The 7,645-nt window shown below is 39.5% G+C and overlaps 1 pseudogene; it reads left to right on the forward strand.

Moving 5' to 3' along the window:
- The window catches only part of LOC102871266, a 76,549-nt pseudogene that overhangs the window by 12,306 nt on the left and 56,598 nt on the right, over positions 1-7,645 (forward strand).

A 7,645-nucleotide genomic window follows, 5' to 3' on the forward strand; every position in this document is an offset into this window, starting at 1 on the left:
AGATTATAACAATGGTGCATGCAAGATAGAGCAAGGCTCCTATTATTCATAACGTTGTTTTAAGTCCTAGGTGATGCAAGGGGACCTAGGAATAATAACATTTCTATTACATTTACTGTTAGACAGCAATTTTGACTTACAAGTAACATTATTGGGACAGTGGAGGTCTGTAGGATCTGGTACTAGAAGAGGTCTATTCAGTGGAGCAAGGAATTATTGCGTTGGTTGACATGACATCAGTGCTAGTGACACCATTGAAGTTACAGGGAATATCCAAAAATATGTGTGTATACAGTTGAGCTTTGAACCTTAATTTTAGCCTACATTAAGTGTCTCATGTCTTGAGGCTGATGGTCAGTAATCTAGTAAATCTGGTCAACATCACTGTTTATTTCTCTTCTTCATAACTCTTTCTGGACTTCAATTTCACTAACTTCAGTACCCAAAGGTCTAGCAAATAATGTCATTATGCAAAGATTAACAAGTAGAAATTTGTGCCCTCATATAAACTCAAACTTATAGCTCCATCACAGCAGATGATTGTCGTGTAAAGATGCAATGCCAAACTTTCTAGTTATTCTGATGTTAAAAATGAATCTCGATTGATCATTTTATGCTAATTTTGTGTTCTTAGAGTTGTTGTTGTTGTGTATTATTGAGTCAGAGGCAACAAATCGTGCAGGAGTAGATTGCCCATCCTTCTCCTGCAGAGCAGCTGGTGGACTGGAGCCTCATGCCTTCAGGGATTACAGTGAAACTTCTCTCCAGTAGACACCAGACCTCCAGTTCTTGGAGTACTGATTCAAATAAATAATAATTAAAAAATCAGTTTGTAACAGAGCTAACCTGTGAATGGCCTGTTACCTATCTTTGTCCTAAAGCTTCAGCCTCAGTGAATGAATGTTGAATGAAAAGCATATTTTAGGAAATTCAAGATTAAGTTGAGTTACTAATACATGTTAAAGACTTTGCAGTTGTCTATACACAGACATAATAAAAATGGAGGGCAGTCTCAAACAGGAAACTATACCTAGGATACAATCACTTCTTCCTAGTTTACGGTCAATATTTTTGACTGGCTTGTGTACAGCAGTAACTTCCTAAGCATCTCTATGCATTATAATTGCTCCTTGATGGTTTATTTCAGTGCTACAGTCAGAAGAAATCTTCAAATACAGATCACACCGTATGTTCCTCTTCTGCCCCAAATCCTGAAATGACTCTTATTTCACACAGACTAAAGTCAGAGCCCTTACAATGGCCCATAAAACCTTGTGTGTTTTGTTACCTATTCTTCACTGTTCTTATTTCTTTTTCCCCTCTCTTGTGCTCATTATATTTTTGCATCTCCCACTTCTGAGTTTTTACACTCTTTCCATTTTCTTGACTGATCTCAGATCACCAAGGGCTTAACAACTTGAATGAAGAAGCCCATCCTGACCGTTCACTTCCACACTGTCACTTCCTCTTCCATCTCTCCTAATTGGCCTTTTCTTTCATCAACAGCACACACCTTTCCATACAAAATAAACACTTTAGTATGTCTATTGTTATTATTCATTCACTATCTCTTCAAGCCCCATGCATTTGTTTTGGTCACGAGTATATTCTCAAAGTTTAGACTAGTGCTTGGTACAAAACAAATAGAGTAAAATTTATGAAATATAAAACCTGTATAATACAGAAAAGTGTTGTTGTTGTTGTTATGTGCCGTCGAGTCGTTTGCGACTCATAGCGACCCTATGTACAACAGCCCTAAACCGTGCTCTATCCTGTGCCAATCTCATTACCTCTGACACACCCATCCTGATTACCCCAGTCACTGAATCAATCCACCTCATAGAGGGTCTTCCCCTCCTGCGCTGTCCCTCCACTCTACCCAGCATGATGTCCCTCTCTAAAGACCTGTCTCTTCACCATCCATCCTGATCTACCGATTGGTCCAGTGGTGAGTATTTTTGTCTTCTTGACATTGAGCCCCAGTCCATACTGTTAGAGAAGAAAAAACTCAAGTACTTTTCACTAAACCAAGAGATAGAAAAGTGGCAAGATTGTCCCCTATCAAAGGCAGAAAAATGTAAGACCTAGGAAAACAAGGCAGTCCATGCTTTTCACATCTCCAAAGTTTCACTTTGGATGGACTTGTGCCTGCAACCCCCTTTCCCAATTCTTGGTACATTGTGAAACCTTAGAGAGAAATGGTAGTTTAATGGTAGAATGTGTTCTTTCCATGATATACTGGCTCTGCTCTGGTGGTGTAGTGCTTAAGGAGTTGTACTACTAACCTAAACATGGAATCTCCCTGGCACATTGACTCCACCAGTGGATTAAAGAGAGAAAGAAGAACAATCTCTTCCCCTGTGATTTACATACAGAGCGGTCAGCTATGAATTTGTTTTGATTCAAGGGCAATGAGTGAATGGTAATATATTCTACACAGAAAGTAACCTAAACCATTGATATTTGTTGGTAAAATAAATGCTACTGCTTTGGAGTGAGTTCCTCTCAACCTTTTAAAGTGATTGGCCTAACATCCCAAAATATAAATGAACATTTGATGGATACTTATGAATTGTAGGGACAGAGATAGTGAGTATTAAACTGTAAATAAAGATTCATGCACTGAAGTTGGATGGAACCTCTTAAGCCACTTAAATATCTTTTTGGCTGGGGAAATATAGGATGAAAAAGAGAAAATCTAATGTCCGCCATGAAATAGAACTATGACATGGATCCAAGAAATGTTTTATATCTAATATAATCCACAATTATTTTACCTTTGTTGTATATAATAGTCTTGATGTAGTATAATTCTATGGATTAGAAGTCTTAAGCTTAGAGAGGTGAAATGACTATTGAGGTTGCCCAGTTAGGAATGAGCAGAACCAAGGATCCGTGCACCTGGATTTCTTGCTGTCAAATACTGACTCTGGCACTTACTGGCTGTGTGATTTTGTTCAAGTGACTTAACATTCCTCTTCTTTTGATTGCTTTCTCTATAAAGCAATAATGATAAAAGTGTGCCTCTCTCAGAATGTGGCTGCACTTGTGTAGTTTTAATGAGATACTGATTAGAAGATACTTAAAAGGAGAACTCTGGTGGCTTAAAGTTAAGAAGTTGTGCTGCCAATCCAAAGGCAAGTGATTGGAACCCATTCACTATTACCTAGGAGAGAAAAAGGTAATCTCCTCCTGTGCAATTTACAGCCTCTGAAACCTCTGAAAGGTCAGCTATAAATAATTCCAACTCCGTGATAGACTGTAACAACAACAGCAGCATATGAAAGGAGCTCTGGTGGTACAGTACATAGAGAGCTAAGCTGTTAACTCCTAGAGGCCTGCCTCTGGCCAATCAAATGTACCAGCATCTTTGCAGGAGAAAGATAAGAAGTCTCCTTCCACATACTTTATATTTTGTGAATATCTACTACAGGGTCAACTTGATGACAATGTGGGTTTATTTTTGTTGTTGTTGTTGTTGTTGTTGTTGTTGTTATTGTTTTCAATATGTGGGAGCTTTAGGGACCTAGTTCATAAGGAGTTGCACTGCTAAGTCAAAGGTCTCACCTATCTTATATCACCAGTGATTCATTCCACTGAGGGATAAAGATGAAGAATTTCCTCTCCTGATATTTGCAGCCTCGAAAAACCCACTGTAGCGTCTCCTGTAAGTTTGTTGCAATTCAACAGAAATGAAAGCTATGGTGTACACATAGCATTTATTTGTTTCTGCAATTAGATACGCCAATGACATACAAGGGTAGGTTTCTTCTAAGAAAAGTACTGCTTGGTTCAGAGATTGCAGTTCCAAGGTATGTGGAAAAAATGTGATGTGAAAAGCTGAAACATTAAGACTAGTAGATGAGAAGATCCTGAATGAGGAAGGCAAGAACAAATCTGCACAATGGCCTAAACTGCATGCTGTCTTCTTTCCAGTGACTGAAGACTTGGACAATTGTGACAGTTTATACGTTTGTATTTATACCGCTTTATGGGCAATGTTTAATGGTTTAGCCATTGTTGTTTTTGTTATTTGTGTTGATTCACCTGTGAATCATAGAAGTCCTATGTAAAATAGCTCTGAACCCTGTCCTATCCTGAATAGATCAAACTGTCTCCAACAAACCTACCCACACATCTCCTCCAGGGTCTTCCTTTGTTGTGCTATCCCTCCATCCTTCCAAGCATGATGTCCTTCTCCAAAGACTGGTCCTTCCAGGTGACATGTCCAAAATATGTCAGACAGAGCTTCAAAATCCTTGTCTCCAAGGAGCAACTTTGTTTCACCTTCTCCTTGACAAACTTATTTGTTCCCTTGGTACTTGGTGGATACAGATGTTTCCTCTAAGTGGTAATGTTGTAAAAAGATCAAGGGCCATGTGGCAATGACCATGATTGACTTTTACCAACTTCATGAAGGGAAACTGTCCCTATCAATAGTATGAACAACACAAAAACAATTCTCACGAGGTCAGACCTATTCCCCTCACTCTCATACCTCTTTCTATTCATCTCAACACCCTTCTTATGTGTTACTGGGTCCAAAATATAATGTGATCGTTTACAGGTGACACAGAATCATGTTGGAGAAATTAAAAGGTTATAATCTAGGTTAGTAGCAGAATACAATCAGGACAGCTTCTGAAATGTGCTCAGAGGCATCTCAGTTGGTACAGCTAGGGCTTCAGCTTGAGTGCTGTGTACACTTGCAAAACACACCCCTGCCCACATCAAATGGACTCCTTTCTCTTTACCCCATAGAGAAAACCATCTTCATCATTTTAATGCTGGTGGTGTCTGTTGCCTTGAACATAACTGAACTTCTCTAATTCTTTTTTAAAGGCATCAAGGACCATGTGAAGGGCAAGAGTGATCCTTACTATGCTACTCAGGTCCACTGAGTCCTTTCAAAGACTCTGGCTCTACCAAATATGCTTATTTCAATGACTGTATCTCATAAACTGCTCCACTTTCATTCATATCTCCTCCTCGGTACAACCTGGTGACTGGAAACAGAAACAATTCTTCTTGCTGCAGCTACAACAAACAAGCTAGTGAGCAAAACTGGGCTAATTACAGTGCAGAAGAGAATCAAATGGGGCAAGCAGGAAGCACCACCTCAAACTCCCATGCACAGACTTTTAATTTTCCCAATGATCATGAGAATTCCAAAAAGTTAGCTGTTGGGCATGAACTACAGCCATTAGCTATTGTGGACCAGAAGCCTTTCAGCAGAGCCAGCAGCCATGCCAACAGGAGACCTTGGCCTAACGACACAGACCTTGGCCTAATGACTTGGAAATTTAAAAACACGCCTAGGGTATCAAGAGTCCACTCAATTGTGGAGAAGAAAAAGGTACTGTGGAAAGTGCACCTGAGGGGTTAACTGTGTTCCAGTATCATGTTACTCAACTGTTCAGTCATGAAACTTAGTAAAGAGATATTGAAATAACTGAGATTATGGCAGATATTTGGAAGAGATGGGTGGAGAGGGAAGCAGAAAAGGGAAGTACATGTTGTTTTTGTTGTGCCATCGAGTAGCTTGCGACTCATAGTGACCCTATGTACAAGAGCCTTAAACCCTGCTCTATCCTGTGCCAATCTCCCCATCTCCAACACACTCACTCCCACCATTCCAATCACAGAATCAATCCATCTCATCGAGGGTCTTCCTCTTCTGCGCTGTCCCTCCACTCTCCCAAACATGATGTCCCTCTCCAAGGACCAGTTCCTCCTTGCAATATGCCCAAAGTATGTCAGACGAAGCTTGAGAATCTTTGACTCCAAGGAGCACTGGCTTCACCCTCTCCAGGACAAACCTGTTTGTTCTCCTGGCAGTCCATGGTATATTCAACACTCTTCTCCAGCACCACAGCTCAAAGGCATCAATTCTCTATCATCCCTAGTACATACTGATATTTAAATTAATTGGTAAAAAGAATTTACATTCTAAATAAAGTTGCATTGGGTGATAAAAAAGAGAAAGTAATAGAATTATTACTTGCAAGAGAAATTGGTAGTAGGTGTGTTGGAATAAGTGAGACTGGCTCAGGACAGGGAAGGGCTCAGAGCTGCTATACATAGGTTTGCTGTTGGGTGTAGGCAACTCAATGGCACAACATAAAAAACCTGACTTGGGTGGGACTGGAAATTATTTTGTGAAGTGAAGTGAACTAACTCAGTTCCATAAGGACAAATACTGTATAAGACCATTATTGTAGAAACGGAAAGATAACAAATAAAACATATATGAGGATCTGGGGGGTGGGGTAGGAGCAGAGGGATGAGGATGGGCTAGGAGATAATGATAGGATTGCATAATTTGATGAGTAGAGGGAGGGACGGATAAAGGAAATGGGAAGATCTGATATGAAAAACAGTATCTATAAACCTTGTAAGTAAATCAGTCTAAAATAAAAAAATTTATTAAAAAAAGAAAGAAAGTAATATAATTAAAGATCATGGTACTTACCCTGGTGGAAGATTACGTCCACTCAATATTCTGAGCAGATGCACATTTTAATGGATTTGTAGATTTGCCTTCAAACTTTTGATTAAAGAGATTTACATTTGAAGACATGCACTAATGAAGAGATAGGCTCGAGTTGGGCATGTTCTATCAGAACTGTAGACCTGCATGCATAAATGTATGGATAAGGGCAAAATGGTTCCTGGCTTGAGTAGCAAGGAGTCATGAGGACCCCATCTAGTTGACTTGGCCCTATGCGTGGGGTAAGACTGAGTGAAAAACAAACGAACAAACAAACAACAACAACAACAACAACAGAAAACCCAGACACTCTGGAACACAGGAAGAAGTATGGACTCCAGTGTTTGCAGCTGATTCCATTTGGACCTAGTCACTTTTGTTGTTGTTGTTTTGTTATTGCTGATTGCTGTCAAGTGGAGCGCAACTCATAGTGACCCTATGAACAAAAGATCTGAAGACTTTCTATAACTATCATCATTTCTCAAAGTTCATAGAGTTTCCAGAGTCATATTGTTTAGGAAGTGGATGCCACTCCTGCTTCCGAGCCACTAATGACTGGAGATGAATTGATCAGAACCCAAGCACATGAATATAAGATTTTTCCTATTGTGAGCTAGTGTCGACTGCTGCAACATGATGGCTTATTATTCTTGTCTGGACTGTGTTTAGGGATACAAATGCTAAACATTCTAATGAACAGAAGATTTGTCTGAGAAAGGAATGTGCTTGTTTCTTCAGAGAAACTTGTTTGTTAGTAAAGGATAAAACAAAAAAATTGGTATCTAACTTAGATAGGGGAGATTAAGATGTGAGACATAAAGTTGCTGGCTTGCACACTTTCATGAATATAGTTCTTAGTATGATTGGAAGGGGAAAGTTATTCTCCAATTATGAGGGTCAATGGCTAGGAAAGCTAGAGAATGGTCTCTTATGGTGTCAAAGGTATTTTGTTCAAAATGTTTTTCCTAGCCAATGACTAACTTCTTATTTGTGCTGAAGTATTTAATGTATTAAAGTGAGAGGATTCAAGAGAGATACAAGCCCCTCACTACTAGAGGCTTATATAATAAGCTAACAGGACCTCAATGCGCTCTCTTTTGGGACACTTACTTCCCAGCTACACTGGAACTGACAGCCTACAATGTTCACCAGTCT

Source organism: Elephantulus edwardii, unplaced genomic scaffold (assembly GCF_000299155.1).
Source record: "Elephantulus edwardii isolate Elephantulus edwardi_28Jun2011 unplaced genomic scaffold, EleEdw1.0 scaffold00156, whole genome shotgun sequence".
NCBI lineage: Eukaryota > Metazoa > Chordata > Mammalia > Macroscelidea > Macroscelididae > Elephantulus > Elephantulus edwardii.